Source organism: Hyperolius riggenbachi, chromosome 9, assembly GCF_040937935.1.
Source record: "Hyperolius riggenbachi isolate aHypRig1 chromosome 9, aHypRig1.pri, whole genome shotgun sequence".
Classification (NCBI taxonomy): domain Eukaryota; kingdom Metazoa; phylum Chordata; class Amphibia; order Anura; family Hyperoliidae; genus Hyperolius; species Hyperolius riggenbachi.
In genome coordinates, this window is record NC_090654.1 from 218,386,158 (window position 1) to 218,403,706 (window position 17,549).

The 17,549-nt window shown below is 46.3% G+C and overlaps 1 protein-coding gene across 1 annotated transcript in view; it reads left to right on the forward strand.

Annotated features, from left to right (window-relative positions):
* The window catches only part of LOC137532955 (inositol-trisphosphate 3-kinase A-like), a 144,214-nt gene that overhangs the window by 98,523 nt on the left and 28,142 nt on the right, over positions 1 to 17,549 (forward strand). The window lies entirely within an intron of this gene.

Here is a 17,549-nt window from a genome sequence, read left to right on the forward strand (position 1 = left end):
TCGGCTTATATGCGAGTCAGTGGAGCAAAACAGATGGTGGAGCAGGTATTGTTAATGGCAGAGGAGCGTAAGGATGACCTGCTTGCGCCCTGCTGTGTCCATACCCTCCATCCCCTGCAACGTGGTGTGCAGAGTGTGCTGCTCAAGACTACCTGTGTCCCCTGGCTTGTGGAGCAGAGCATGCAAGCAAAGTGTCAGCGGTGCAATGATCGGGGATTCTTCCTGTGTGGCAATCGCTGTGCCCCATATTTATGACACCATCTAGTGGCTTCTTGACACAGCTGTATGATCCTGGCGCACACCTGGCTATGGGGAGGGGGGCTGACTTGTACTGGGAGAACATCTGGATACTGTGGAGGGGGCTATATTGGGGAGGGGGATATATGCGAGTCAATCACTTTTTCCTGGTTTCTGAGGGAAAAGTGGGTACCTCGGCTAATACAGTAGGCTTATATGAGAGTATATACAATATATAACAATAGCCTCATAAAGATCATACATTGATCAAGACAAAACTCTCCCTGGCATAAAAAATTATTAAAAAACGAAAAAAGGAGACGAAAGACCCAAACAAGAATATAGATAGTACAACAGGAATCAATCAGGCATGATTAATATCCCAATAATCCCATACCTTCAAAAATTGTGCAGAGGTTTTATTAACTAGCGAAGTCAAATACTCCATTAATCTAATCCTTCTTATCCATAAAACAACGTCCTCTAGACTAAAGGGTTCCTTACGTTTCCATTTGGTTGACATCTACATCCATGCAGCGGTTAAAATGTGGTCGAACATTTTTTGTGTATAGGCCCATAAGCCCCTAGAACAGGGGTCTCAAACTCAATTTACCTGGGAGGCCGCAGGAGGCAAAGTCAGGATGAGGCTGGGCCGCATAAGGAATTTCACAATTGCGGCGCTTCGCCGCCTCTGCCCGCCCCTCTCACTCTTCCTTCACAGAGAGGGGCGGGGAGAGGCGGCGATCCGTGCGGCGATTGACGTCAGGATGGACAGAGCTGAAGCTGAAAGCTCTGCCCCTTCCAGGAAATGCCGGCGGATTGTCCCCCGGGCGATTTGGGGGCTCTGCAGCCCTCGTTTAGCGGCGGGGATGCGGCGGATTACTTGGAAGTACTGAAGCGAACTATAAGGAAGCTTTTGCAGGCGAGGGCCACAAAATATTGTATCGAGGGCCGCAAATGGCCCTCGGGCTGCGAGTTTGAGACCCCTGCCCTAGAAGGTTCTAATCTTACTTCTGTCTCCTGATTGTATCACTTACTTTGTTACATATGACCAAGTTTCTTTCCTGCATCCTTTGCCTTCCCACACAATGACATCTGAATAGCAGTCACACTGAATCCTATGAAGCAAGGCCAGTCTTAAACTGCTGTACACATGATCACCATGGTAAGGAGAGTTAGGCGAAAGGGTTAGCAATGACTCACATAAGCTTCCTCTCCTATAAAGATTTATCGTACATTACTGTCAATAATTGGTTTAACAAATGGTATTATGTTGCAGGTTTCCTACACCCTCGCTGATTAAAGTCACAGAAATAGCCCAGGATGGTGTTCAGGGTGACTGAGCTAGATTTCAGTGGCCTGTTATGAAATATGTGTTTTTGCATTAACTCTATTTTTAATTGTTGCCTGTGCCTCGTGCATGAGAGGAAGGAGGAGCACCTTCTTTATGTACCTCCTGTGATTATTATAAGAAATTCATTTTATAAAAGGGATCTGAGTTTCCTTTCACATCTCCATTACTGCAACACTCACATAGGTGAGGGAGGGAATTCATTCCATACAGGGAATGTTAGTGAAGAGGTGGAGGAGGGAAGAGGAGTCACACCCTGCAGTCTCCTGTGGGATATTATACTGAGGACAAATGTTATCAGCTGTATGCATCAGTGCTGAAACACCTGACAGATAGGGGCTCAAAGAGGAACTCCAGTGAAAATAATGTAATAAAAAAATGCTTCATTGTTACAATAATCCTATATAATAAAACCCCTCTGTCCCTGCATCATCCTCCTGTCCCTGTGTCTGTGTGGTTTAGCTACTGCACATGTGTAGCCGTTAAGACAGGAGGATGACGGGGCCGGGGGGTGGCGGGCGTGTCCGTGTGGGGGTATGCAGGCGAGTGCGGTCGCATGCACACTTACATGTGGCGGCGGTCATAGTGGCGGGAGAGGAGGGGGGTTGTGAGGGACTAGAGCTCGTTATATTAACAGGCTTAGGTCAACCTAGTGATGTATAAATGATTGAGTCCGTGTTTGCCCGTTGTAAACTCTTTCCTCTCCCTGATTTATATTCTGACATTTATCACGTGGTGACATTTTTACTGCTGGCAAGTGGAAGGAAATGCTGCTTGTGTTTTTGGCAGCTGGAAACAGCTGTTATTTCCCACAGTGCTCACACAGTGTGATGTCAGAACCATGGTCTTGACATCACACTGTGGGAGGGGTTTCACCACAATATCAGCCATACAGAGCCCCCTAATTATCTGTTTGAGTAAAGGAAAAGATTTCTCATGGGAAAGGGGGTATCCGCTACTGATTGAGATGAAGTTCAATTCTTGGTTACAGTTTCTCTTTAACTACACCCTTTTCCCCCCCTCCTTTTGTGAGCCCTACAGCCTATGATATGGCCACCATGACGCCCGACACATACCGTGAGTAGCCACCGTGACTCTCCACCCATAAAGGGAGCAGGCACCCTGACTCCCCAACTATACCATAAGCAGCCACCAGGACTCCCCACTCATAACGTGAGCAGCCACCGTGACTTCCCAACTATACCAAAAGCAGCCACCCCACCATGACTCCCCACTCATAGCGTGAGCAGCCACCATGACTCCCCAAATACAGTGGTTTGCAAAAGTATTCGGCCCCCTTGAGGTTTCCACATTTTGTCACATTACTGCCACAAACATGAATACATTTTATTGGAATTCCATGTGAAAGACCAATACAAAGTGGTGTACACGTGAGAAGTGGAACAAAAATAATACATGATTCCAAACATTAAAAAAAAAAAAATAACTGCAAAGTGGGGTGTGCGTAATTATTCGGCCCCCTGAGTCAATACTTTGTAGAACCACCTTTTGCTGCAATTACAGCTGCTAGTCTTTTAGTGTATGTCTCTACCAGCTTTGCACATCTAGAGACTGAAATCCTTGCCCATTCTTCTTTGCAAAACAGCTCCAGCTCAGTAAGATTAGATGGACAGAGTTTGTGAACAGCAGTTTTCAGATCTTGCCACAGATTCTCGATTGGATTTACATCTGGACTTTGACTGGGCCATTCTAACACATGGATATGTTTTGTTTTAAACAATTCCATTCTCCATTGTTGCCCTGGCTTTATGTTTAGGGTCGTTGTCCTGCTGGAAGGTGAACCTCCGCCCTAGTCTCAAGTCTTTTGCAGACTCCAAGAGGTTTTCTTCCAAGATTGCCCTGTATTTGGCTCCATCCATCTTCCCATCAACTCTGACCAGCTTCCATGTCCCTGCTAAAGAGATGCACCCCCCGAGCATGATACTGCCACCACCATATTTGACAGTGGGGATGGTGTGTTCTCAGTGATGTGCAGTGTTAGTTTTCTGCCACACACACGTTATGTTTTGCATTTTGGCCAAAAAGTTAAATTTTGGTCTTATCTGACCAGAGCACCTTCTTCCACATGTTTGCTCTGTCCCCCACATGGCTGTGGCAAACTGCAAACGGGACTTCTTATGCTTTTCTGTTAACAATGGCTTTCTTCTTGCCACTCTTCCATAAAAGCCAACTTTGTGCAGTGCACGACTAATAGTTGTCCTATGGTCAGATTCCCCCACCTGAGCTGTAGATCTCTGCAGCTCGTCCAGAGTCACCACGGGCCTCTTGACTGCACTTCTGATCAGCGCTCTCCTTGTTCGACCTGTAAGTTTAGGTGGACGGCCTTGTCTTGGTAGGTTTACACTTGTGCCATACTCCTTCTATTTCTGAATGATCGCTTGAACAGTGCTCCGTGGGATGTTCAAGGCTTTGGAAATCTTTTTGTAGCCCAAGCCTGCTTTAAATTTCTCAACAACTTTATCCCTGACCTATCTGGTGTGTTCTTTGGACTTCATGGTGTTGTTGCTCCCAATATTCTCTTAGGCAACCTCTGAGGCTGTCACAGAGTAGCTGTATTTGTACTGACATTAGATTACACACAGGTGCACTCTATTTAGTCATTAGCACTCATCAGGCAACAGTGTTCTCCCCAGAGCCAAACAGCCAGGCGGAGCGCCCACCTGATCTATGTCCCCGCCTGCCTATTTTCATTAGCCTCGGTCTACAGCAGAAGAAACTTTCCTCTGCATGTTACAGTTGGCAGCGCAGAGACACCATCTACGCCCTCCTCCTCCTTCGTATCAGCTGCGTGAAGGGGCGGGGAAAGCTCCTAGCAGACAGCAGAGATAGCCAGATCGCGGGAACTTTCAGCAGCAGTCCGGGCGGGCATAGAATAGAATGTGCGGCTATATAGCTTTCCTTTTGGTGAGTCACCTGATCTCACCCAGCTACTACAGTGTGCATAACTCTCCTTCTCCTCTCCGTGTCATTGCAGCATGCACAAAGCCCAGTTCCCAAGTCATTGCATTCACTGGAATGTCCTGGAACCTCGAATACTGTGGCTCATTAACATACCAAAACTTTTTTCTTCTGACAATAGTTCACTGAGAGAGATAAACAAGTGGTTTATAAGGGCTGTAAAATGAACCTGGTGCAGCTTTCACTCTGCCTCCTGTGTCCCTGCACTTCATCACAAACTGACACAACCCCTAATTATTCAGTTAAATCACTGAGATATCCAGTATGGGCAAATAAATTGCAAAAAGTTCAGTTCAGCATTTAACATCAAGTTTAACCCGTCTTGTCTCAGCAGTTAGTTATTTAGGTTGAAAAAAAGACGTCCATCGAGTTCAACTAGAATACTTTTATGTTCACAAATCACTGTTCTTTGCATGGTTTTCGCAAAGTCTTCTCTGGAGTTCTCAGCACTCGTCCCCTGCCCGTGTGATCAGCTTTTAGTCAGCACTCTCCTGCTCCTAGTATATATCCAGCAGGAGTCACATACATTGCATGCAGGGAGTCTGGTCATATATGTAATGATGAGGCTAAAGCACTAAGGCCTCATTTACACTGGGGTGCTTTTCAGGGAATTCTAGAGCTTTGCTGAACACCAGTGAACAGAGAAGCACTATAACAAGGTTGCTCTATGGTACCATTTACACTAGTTGTGATTTGTATGAAAATCACAAATGCACTGCATATAGCATTTTGGGAGCATTCACAATGCGAATTGTGTCTCTCAAATGAGTTATTTTACCCCCACCAGCACCCAGCGTAATACCGCCCTCTCCCCATCCTGTGTGATCCTATCCCACCCAATGTGACCCTCACTCTCCGTTCAGCGTTGCCTTATTTTTCTCCCAGCAGCACCCAGCATGACCTTACTTTCCCACCCGGCTACTTTTTCATGCCACCCGGCTGAAAAATATTTCTGGGGAGAAAACTTTGGGCAACTGACTGCACTCAGACCAAAGGGGGCTGAATAATTATGCACACCCCACTTTGCATTTATTTATTTGTAAAAAAAATGTTTGAAATCATGTATGATTTTCGTTCCACTTCTCACATGTACACCACTTTGTGTTGGTCTTTCATGTGGAATTCCAATAAAATGTATTCATGTTTGTGGCAGTAATATGACAAAATGTGGAAAACTTCAAGGGGGGCGAATACTTTTGCAAACCACTGTATACCATGAGTACCCACCATGACTCCCCACTCATAACATGAGCAGCCTCCATATATTTCCAGTCAAAATGTGAGCGGCCACCATGATTTCCCACTCATAGTGTGAGCAGCAACCTTGACCCCCCACCCATAAGATGAGCAGCCACCATGACCTCCCCCTCCCAATAACATGAACAGCTACTATGACTCCCCACCCATAATATGAGCAGCCACCATGTATTTCCCTATCCATTTGGTTATGAGGTCAATTGTTGTGATTCCCTTTTGGTGAATTCCCTAACTGCTAACATTTTGCAATGACTTTTAACTTTCCCTATTTATATAATCGTGTTTCTTTTTTGACACTTTAAAAATAAGCAAAGCACAATTTTGCCATGTTTCTCTGTATTATTAAAATACGTGTTTCCACCGTTTTAATGTTGCCATTCAGAAGATGCTGAAAAGCTGTCTGAAGTTTGGATGATGAGTACAGTGAACCTTTGAGCTATTGGGTTACAGATCCGTGATGTGTTTAGTCTCAGATTAAAGCAGCACTATTGTCCTAATCCTTTGTGACAAATGCCATCAAACAGTGATCTGAACAGGTCTGTGGAGCACATTGCTCATAACAGCAGCTGGGACTGCACTGGGCTTGACACACCTCCCTTAAAGGGACACTTAAGTCAAACAAAAAAAATGAGTTTTACTCACCTGGGGCTTCCAATAGCCCCCTGCAGCTGTCCAGTACCCTCGCCGTCTCCCTCCAATCCTCCTGGCCCCGCCGGCAGCCACTTCCTGTTTCGGTGACAGGAGCTGACAGGCTGGGGACGCGAGTGATTCTTCGCGTTCCCAGACACATTAGCACCCTCTATGCTGCTATATAGTATATGATATATGCTATAGCAGCATAGATGGCGCTATTGTGTCTGGGAACGCGAAGAATCACTCGCGTCCCCAGCCTGTCAGCTCCTGTCACCGAAACAGGAAGTGGCTGCCGGCGGGGCCAGGAGGATTGGAGGGAGACGGCGAGGGCACCGGACAGCTGCAGGGGGCTATTGGAAGCCCCAGGTGAGTAAAACTCATTTTTTTTTGTTTGACTTAAGTGTCCCTTTAAGTTCTATTCTCCGTTCCATGTTCTTACTCCGCCTGCGCTTTACACTAATTGCCAGGACATGTTCTCATAGCAGACTTTATCAACTGAAATGACCACTTGGTGGGCAGTTTAATGGCAGTTCAGGCATTCGTCATCTGCTGCATTAGCAATACAGATCTAGTTCAGTTGATTGCTGTGGAAGTTATTCGCATCGACTGTCAGTTGGACAGCTAACTCTCGCTTCCAAAGCACTCTGTGAGTTCCATTATGGACAGGAGTGGGGCTAGACACCTAGCAGGTAGGCTACAGAGCAGGGAAATGCAGGATTCAAGACATGGAACAATCAGGGCATGCACAAGTAGTTTAGTTGTGTTCCGGATAAAAAAAAAAAGACTTATCCACCTTCCCACTTTCCTGATGGAACAGCAACTAAAGCCATCTACACGGTACAATTTTCCTTCAGATCGGGTCTATTAGATGGATCTATTAGATCATTTCCAACTGGTAAAATTGGATTGTGTTAGATTTTGCAATAGATTTTGGGTACTTATCAAAGCAAAATCTATCGCAAAATTGATCTGAAACAATTCGGATGTCTACAAACGATGCAATTTCTTATTAGATCTATCTAATTGATCCTTTTATTTGGATCTATTGGACGGATCTATGAGATAATTTCCAACCAGGCCAATCGGATTGCGTTAGATTTTGCAATAGATTTTGGGTACTTGTCAAAGCAAAATCTATCGCAAGATTGATCTGAAACAATTTGGACATCTAGACACGATGCAATTTCCTATTAGATCTATCTAATAGATCCGTCTGATGGAAAATTGTACTATATAGATGAGGCTTTAAAGGACATTATCGCAGAAAGGGTCAGAGAGCAAATAATCTCTTTCTACATTATGAATTAAAATAAATAAAAAAATGTCCTAAAGTTTGCCTTTAAAATGCACTTTCTGTTCCGACTCGCAGATTTGAGCCACACTTGCCACAGTCACCTGCGTAAGACTTGTTCTTGTCTGTGTTTCACCATCTCATTCATTATGGCACAAAGCAAAAACCTCACACTTTTTCCCCTTGGTGGTGCTTTTGCTTTCTCTTCTCCGTTTAGTGGGGAGTCTAGCAGTTTTCTGAAAAATAGGAAGTCAGATGATGAGAAGCAGCCTTTATAGGTGTGGAATTCGACCATTGGAATAATTTTGTTCTCTTGTGCTTAGTAGATGATGATAATAGGAAAGATGAATTATATGGGGTTGATTCACTACACCGTGGAAACTCATAGCATGGCCGCGCTAGCATTTTGCACGCGTTATAATGCGCGTGAAGGTTTTCGCGCGCAAAAGCAAATTTTTGCATGTAATCGTGAATTTTGATTGTGCGCAAAAACGTTACCTGCCTTATAACGCGCACAAAACACTAGCGTGGCCGTGCGATGAGTTGGCATGGTTTAGTGAATGAACCCCTATGTGTGCATTGAGGAACAAAGGAATTCCCCCATCTTCGCCATTAGTTAATGATAAAGGGGATCAAGAAAAATAATCGTCTGTTTTACTGCTGGTAGCGGCTAGAGGGCGCTTTCCTCTTACTTACATTCCATTGAAATTAACATACTGTAATATGGCAAGTTAAATGGCATATTTATATCAAGTACCAATAAAAAGTTAAATTTGAAAAAAAAAAGAAGCAGCAGTGAGGTGACCGATTTAGAAAGATTTCTGCACTAATATGAATGGATCAGTCAAATTAATTCTGTTAGAATGAACGTAAATGATGCAGAATCAGAGTACCGGATCAGTGATGGGGTTACATTAAGTGTCACTGTTCTTTTATAAACCATAGAGGGCAAGAAAAAAAAGGTACACTGAACTGCTTGAATTGCTACTACAGGCAGTCCCTGATTTATGAACGACCCCGCCGATACAAACGCCATGGATTCTGAGATTCTGTGAAAAAAATTCAAATTGGACTTGTCATTTTTGAGAAAATCAATTTTAAAAAATTCAAAGAATAAATGGCTTTTAAACTTTTATAAGCAGGTACAGGGGGAATATGTGACACAGAGGGGGGCCCTGGAGGCACAGGGGAGTACAGAGGACATACAGGGGACAGAATTGGCACAGTGTTCCAACTTAAGAACAGATTCAGGTGAGAATGAACCTGTACTGCATCTTTTTTACATTTATCCTAAACTTAAATACAGTAAAAAGCGGCCTGAAACCCATTTCATGTGATCCTCACTCTCCTTTCCTCCAAAAATGTGGTAAGTGGCTGTATTCAACCTTGCTGCTCCGACAAACTATAGGTCACTATTCACTTCTATTCTAACAGCGACTTCACCCGGCTGCCAAATTTTCCAGCACCCTTTCCCCACGTATTTGCTTTGGCCATCCTGGCCTGAAATGGCAATAGTAAAAGTGAATAAATCTTGCTGTATATTGCAGTCTTTGCATGTTAACTGGGTTAAACAATGGTTCATGAGACAGATATACTGTAGGGTAGACAACCTTGGTCCCAGATTTTGTTTTTTTTTAGGTGAGTGAGCTAAACTAAGTAATTTTGTTGTGTTACACAATGACAATAAAGTGCTTCAACTGCAAAGAGGGAAACCGTTTCTGTTTTATATGTGATATACAAATTATATGTTTTATATGTGATAACAGTTGGCCTAATGTTTGACTACTGCAGCAAAAAGAAGTTGGCTGTTGATCATTCATTTGAAAAGGGTGCCAGATAAAGCTGATAAATGTGAATTTGGTTATAAAAGGGCACTAGATATAGCCGATAAATGTGATTTTGTTTATACAAGTGTGCCGAATGTAGCCAATAAATGTGATGTTGTTTATAAAAGGGCGCCTGTAGCCAATGAGTGTGATTCTATTAACAAAAGGCAGCAGATGTAGCTGCTACAAGAATATAACCCTAATCATAACCTTAACCCCCTTTCATTGTGGAGCATAACCTTAACCCCTCCTGGCACCTAACCTTAACATCCACTGGGGCCCTACCTTAACACCCCATGGTGGAGCCTAACCTTAACCCCTCCTGGCACCTAACCTTAACATCCACTGGGGCCTTACCTTAACACCCCATGGTGGTGCCTAACCTTAAAAAGTGGGCCTGAACTCAGAACTCCTCTCTGCTCTAAAAAATACGCAACAGCATGATAACCTTTAAACAAAAAACGTTTCTTTGTTACAGCTGATACAAATCCTAAAATAGATCTGCACTGTTTCTAACTCCTTATTTATGGAAGCAGACATATTGTTAACATCCTGTGCTTTTAAATGAGCTTATCTGCCATCTCTACCATGGCAGTCATGTAACACAGGGTAGAGATCAAATTACAACTTGTGATTAGACACAAATGAGGGGGGATTAAACAGGCTAAACCCTCTAAATCCATACACGGTACATTTCTCTCTGTTTTCTTTCTGTCCTGTGCAAGAGTTCAGGTCCATTTTAACCATGGTATTCAGTGAGATTGTTGTAGTCGCAATTGTTGAAGAATATAACTGGTATTTGGTGTGATAGGAAAAGCCTCATAATTTTGTTGAGAACATCTAGACAAAATGTTAATAGAAAACACAGATGAAAAATTGATGGAAAAATTTGGCTGAAAATTATAGCAATATAGACAATGTCAATAGAAAATAGTTGATGGGAAAATATAGGCAAAAGTGATAGCAGCAAGATATAGCCAATATCTGTGGGGGGTGGATAGCCACATGATTTTGTTGAGAACATTTAGAAGAAATGTTAATAGAAAATACAGACAAAAAGTTGATTGGAAGATATAGTCGAAATTTTCGGTTCAACTTATATATTTGCATGAGTATATAGCCCCCTAAATTGCAGGTGCCTAAATATAGCTGATATTAAATAATGGATGCCCGTATCATCACTTATAGCCTCTAAAAAATAGACCACCGTATATCGCTGCGATCAATGCTTCAATAGTACTTGATTATCTTCATAGGCTGCAAGCAGTAACTCATTAGTAGACAGATCCAATTACTCAATTATATCCTGCTGCCACTAACCACGGCAAAGAACATTGAAGTCTACAGTATGGTGGCACCCTTTTTTACGCAGACGGCTCTGCCGCTCTTTCAACTGATACTGGCTGATGCCACTTGCAACCTACGGTTTTATTTTTTTAAATCTACTAGCTTGGCAGAGCAGGAAGTTTGGGTGCCTGTAGTTTCATTTCAGTAGGGTGCAGGGCCATGCAGAGGGCCCTTAAGAGGGGGTGCTCACATTTTAAAAGGGGCCTACCTACAAGTGGTGGGGATATTGGTTGTCATGTGGGTGATGAATGCAGATGCTGGGTGCCATGTTGGTCCTGGGTGCTGGTACAGGGTGTCACGTGGGTTCTGGCTATGGGTGGGTATCAAGTGTCATGCAGGTGTTGATTGCAGGTACTTAGTGCCATGTGAGATCTGGATGTCATGTAGGTGCTTGGTGCAGGTACTGGGTGTGACATTTATTTATTGTATTTATAAAGCACCAACATATTACGCAGTGCATGGGTTCGAATACTTGGTGCCATGCCTATACTGTGTACTGACTATGGGTGGGCATTGGGTGTCATGTGGGTTTTAAATGCAGGTACTTTGGGTGCGGGCACTGGTTATGTGGGTGCTTGGGGCAGATAGTGGGTGCCATGTGGAGGCTGTGTGTAGGTGTGAGTACTGGCCTGGGTACAGGTACTTGGTGTCATGCGAGTGTGAGTACTGGGTGCCAGCGATGGGGAAAAAGGAGTGTGGGTGGATGTTGGGAGAAGTAGAGGTCAGTGAGGGTGCTGCAGGAAGGGGAAGTCATTGGGAGTGCTGGGGGAGGGAGAGGTCACTGGGGGAGGGAAAGGTCAGTTTAGGTGCTGGAGGAGGTCACTATGGGTGTTGCTGGGGACAGGAAGGGTGCCGCTGGAGGAGGGAAAGGTCAATGTGGGTGCTGGGGGAGGGAGAGGTCAGTGTGGGTGCTGGGGGAGGAAGGATCACTGCAGTACTAATGCTGGGGAGGGAGAGGTCAGTATGGGTCCTAGGTGGAGGGAGAGGACACTGTGGGTGCAAGGTTGAGGAAGAGGTTACTGTGAATGCTGGGAGAGGTCACTGCTGTCAGGGAGACATCATCTTACCTGCTCCCACACAGCTGCAGGTATGGTTACACTAGGATTCCTGTATGGGACCTCTTTACTACAGCATCCCAGTTGGGGAGGAGCTTCCTATGGGTGATGGGTGGCAGTGGGTGGAGCTTCTCATGGCTGAGGGCGGGACTTTCTCAGCCAAAGGGGCTTTTTGAGGATATTTTAAAAAAGGGGGGGTGCTTGGCACCCAGTTAAAAACTGCTATATTGTCTATGCCCACGTTTCATCTTAATCCATTTCTGCTCTTACCTACTGATTCTTGCTAGTCTTGCTATTGCTGTATTTTCCATGAAAATTGTGTGCATTATATACTATTTATATGTGCAATGCCTTGTGAGTTGTTGGCATTACAGTAATCAATCATATAAGAAGAATTCTGTGAAACACACACCATGGTCCCGGTAGGTGGAGACCATGTAAACTTTTTCCTACCTCACAGGTCACATTGGGAAGCGCCAACATTCTTTATTCAAGACAACAAAAAAGACTTTGTTTTCACTAAATACTAATGTGATTTGGTATCACTGACATCTGTCCTATTAACATTTGGCGCAATTATTAATGATAAGTTTGTTTAATGTACTTACTTTTGGCATTCTCTGTCAGTACATGCCTACCAATCTATTAACATTTATAATCATTGCATTTATAGTATTTATGCAAGTAGTTTAATTGTTGTTAGACTGGGTGTATCGGGATCACACCCACAATTAATCCAAACATGGAGTTCATGTTCAAGATGAGATAGATATCTAATGACTTTCTCAAGCTGGCATTTCCAATAACACATTAACTTTGATTGCAATAATATGAATAAAGGTAGACACTTTGTTTTGTTGACATAACTTTTATGACATGTGATAGGGTGTGTGTCTTTATCTGGCCTGCCATAATACTTTGCAAACAGCCATGCTTTGTATGAATGTTGATGCCTTGTTCTGTGTCACGCTGGCATGTGCACAAGGAGTCGATTGCTAATGAAAACTAACCTCAGTAAACCGCTTAAATTGAGAGGGATATGGAGGCTGCCATATTTATTTCCTTTAAAAGGATATCTGAGGCTATGGGTAAAACTAGCTTTCCTTACCTGGGGCTTCTTCCAGCCCCTAAAAGTCCTGTGTGTCCCTCAACACACCTCCAGTCTTCTCCCGGGTTCTGCTGGCAGCCTCTGAAGTATCACCGACCCCTGATAAGTTGGCATCTTCTGCACATTTAAGGGCACTTGCCCAAGCATTCGCATAGCTGCGGCGAGAGAGACACATGACTTCTAGGGGCTAAAAGAAGCCCCAGGTAAGTAAGACGAGTTTTTACTCAACGCCCCGGATATTCTTTAAAAAGAGTCAGAGGTGGGCTCAAAAAATGAAAAAAAAATATAAAGTAGGCTACCTGATCTGGGGGGCTGAGTGGATCAGGTAGTTGCAAAAACCGCCGCTACCCGCTGCTCCTGTGGGCCGCACTGGCCCACTTTCACTTTCGTGGCCTATAGGTCACAATGCTGCAAGGAGAAACGATGGGCTTGATTCACAAAGCGGTGCAAACTGTTTAGCACGGGTGTGCTAAACAGTTAGCACGTGAAGTGCCGTTTGCGGACTTTTGCGCGCGTAGAAGTCCTCGAATGCCACTTCACGTGCTAACTGTTTAGCACACCCGTGCTAAACAGTTTGCACCGCTTTGTGAATCAAGCCCTATGTGTCTCTCGCAGCGTGCAGGGGGAGGGAGCGGCAGGGGGCACGGCTAAGAAAGAGAGAGCTGCCCAATGGCAGCTCTGGAAAGCCTATAGGAACGTTTTGAACAGTGTTTACCTCAGAGATAGCGACAGATATTGTCGCTAATCTTGGGGGGGCTATAGTGTGGCGATGGGGGGGCAGAGAGCGGCGGTGTGGGAACACAGAGGCATGTCATGAGGCAGAGAACATGCCTCTGTGTACCATCTGACAACCTTGGGTTCTCTTTAAACAATGCAGATTGCCTGGCTGTCCTGCTAATCCAGTGCCTCCAGTACTTTAAACCATAGGCCCTGAACAAGCATGCAGATTTGATGTTTGACTGAAGTCAGACTGGATTAGCTGCATGCTTGTTTTAGGTGTGTGATCCAGATACTACTGCAGCCAGAAAGATCAGCAGAACAGTCAGGCAACTGGTATTGTTTTAAAGGAAATACATATGGCAGCCTCCATATCCCTCTCAGTTCAAGTTTACTTTAAAGTGACCCTGAACAGAATGGTACTCACTGGGCCATTCTGGCTCTGCATCCTCAAAAAGTCTGTCAGCAAGGGCTTGTTGTCAGCTTGTGCATGCGCAGGAGCATGGGCCCGATGGGGCTCAGCTTCTTCTGCTGAAGGCCAATTGGGTCCATGCAACTTAATTTGCACAGTGCAGCTGAGCATCTGTGATCCTCAGGGGCCTCAGCAATAGAATGGACTAGGGGTGGAGGATGGGGAATCCTCTGAAAGACTCAGACGCTTCCCTCTCCTGATGTAAGTACCATATATACTCGCAAGCAAGCCGACCCGCATATAAGCCGACCCCCCCACTTTTACCCGAAAAACCAGGAAAAAATGATTTACCCTCATATAAGCCGGGGGTAGGAAATGCTGGCCGCGTGATCCCACCAGTGTGTCCCAGTATAGCTAGTATAGTGCCCAGTATGGGTAGGTAGCAGTGGCGGACATACGGCCGTGCCGCCGCACGAGGGCCCCTGAAGTTCCGTTTTCTTTAGGGGCCCATGAAGTATTTTTTTTTTAATATTTTTTTTTTATTATTTTATTCCCCCGGGGGGCCCCCCGACTCCTATCCTCCCTCCCTCACCTCAGGGGGCCCCCCTCCCGATATGCGCAGCGGGAGAGCGAGCGAGCGGCAAATGCAGGAAGTCTTCAGGGCTCTCCAGGCATCCGCTAGAGGCCCAGCCGCTTAGTCTCCAATATGTCTCCAGTTGGAGACATATTGGAGACTCAGCGGCTGGGCCTCTAGCGGATGCCTGGAGAGCCCTGAAGACTTCCTGCATTTGCCGCTCGCTCTCCCGCCGCGCATATCGGGAGGGGGCCCCCCGAGGTGAGGAAGGGAGGGAGGGAGGGAGGATAGGAGTCGGGCCCCCCACCCGGATAGCTACCCACCCGGCTACCTAACCACCTACCCACCCGGCTACCTACCTACCCACCCACCAGGCTTCCTACCTACCCACCCGACTACCTAACCACCCACCAGGCTTCCTACCTACCTACCCACCCGGCTACCTACCCACCCACCAGGCTTCCTACCTAACCACCCACCCAACTACCTAACCACCCACCCGGCTACCTACCCACCCGGCTACCTACCCACCCACCAGGCTTCCTACCTAACCACCCACCCAACTACCTAACCACCCACCCGGCTACCTACCCACCCGGCTACCTACCTACCTACCCACCCGGCTACCTACCTAACCACCCACCCGGCTACCTACCTAACCACCCACCCGGCTACCTACCGGGCTAGTTACCAACCCACCCACCAGGCTACCTACCCACCCACCCGGCTACCCACCCACCCACCAGGCTACCTACCTACCCACCCACCAGGCTACCTACCCACCCACCAGGCTTCCTACCTACCCACCCGGCTACCTACCTACCCACCCGGCTACCTACCCACCCACCAGGCTTCCTACCTACCCACCCGGCTACCTACCTAACCACCCACCCGGCTACCTACCTACCCACCCACCCGGCTACCCACCCACCAGGCTTCCTACCTACCTACCCACCCGGCTACCTACCTAACCACCCACCCGGCTACCTACCTAACCACCCACCCGGCTACCTACCGGGCTAGTTACCAACCCACCCACCAGGCTACCTACCCACCCACCCGGCTACCCACGCACCCACCAGGCTACCTACCTAACCACCCACCCGGCTACCTACCTAACCACCCACCCGGCTACCTACCTAACCACCCACCCGGCTACCTACCGGGCTAGTTACCAACCCACCCACCAGGCTACCTACCTAACCACCCACCCGGCTACCTACCGGGCTAGTTACCAACCCACCCACCAGGCTACCTACCTACCCACCCACCAGGCTACCTACCTACCCACCCACCAGGCTACCTACCCACCCACCCACCAGGCTACCTACCCACCAGGCTACCTACCCACCCACCCACCAGGCTACCAACCCACCCACTCACCCACCCACTAGGCTACCTATCCACCCAACCACCCATGGGAGCTGCGCGCCGGATGGAGGCTGGGACAGGAGGTCTGCTGCTGCAGGTGAGTAAATGTTTTTGTTTTATTTATATTAGCAGGTGTATGTTCTGGGCAGGTCTGCCACATGATTGCATGTATTTTCTTCGCAAATCTGCTGACATGATTGCATGTATTTTCTGGGCATATCTGCCGACATGATTGCACGTATTGTCTGGGCATATCTGCCGACTTGTTTGCACGTATTTTCTGGGCATATCTGCCGACTTGATTGCATGTATTTTCTGGGCATATCTGCCGACTTGTTTGCACGTATTTTCTGGGCATATCTGCCGACTTGATTGCACGTATTTTCTGGACATATCTGCCGACTTGATTGCACGTATTTTCTGGGCATATCTGCCGACATGATTGCACGTATTTTCTGGGCATATCTGCCGACATGATTGCACGTATTTTCTGGGCATATATGTGTATTTTCTTGAGAAAACCTGCACAATTATGTGAATTTTCTGGGGAAAGGGTCACCAAAACTTGGGCCCACTGTCTTTGCGTTGCACTTTTCAAGGGAACCTGAGGTGAGAATAATATTGAGGCTGCCATATTTCTCTCCTTTTAAGCAATACCAGTTGCCTGGCTGCCGTGCTGGTCCTCTGCCTCTTATTCTTTCAACCATAGACCCTGAACAAGCATGCAGCAGGTCAGGGGTTTCTGACAATATTGTCAGAACTGAGAAGATTAGCTGCATGCTTGTTGCTGGTGTAATTCAGTTTATTACTGCAGCCAAATAGATCAGCAGGGCCGCCAGGCAACTAGTATTGTTTAAAAGGAAATAAACCCTCACCCCGGGTTCGCTTTAAGTTACAGTTAGCTCCGCCCTCATCCGGTCATTGCCACGCCCATTCCACTATTTTTGGGTTGTAGCCACGCCCATATTTTGCCGCGACGCGCTACGCGCGCCGCAGGTCATAGGGGGCCCACAATTACAATTTTGCACAGGGGCCCACTGCTGGCTGTGTCCGCCACTGGTAGGTAGTGCCTCAGTATAGCTAGTATAGTGCCCAGTACAGCTAGTATAGTGTTCAGTATAGCTAGTATAGTGCCCAGTATAGGTAGGTAGTGCTCAGTATAGCTAGTATCGTGCTCAGTATAGCTAGTATAGTGCTCAGTATAGTGCTCAGTATAGCTAGTATAGTGCTCAGTATAGCTAGTATAGTGCTCAGGATAGCTAGTAAAGTGTCCAGTATAGCTAGTATAGTGTCCAGTATAGCTAGTATAGTGCCCAGTATAGCTAACATAGTGCTCAGTATTGCTAGCATAGTGCCCCAGTATAGCTAGCATAGTGCCCCAGTATAGCTAA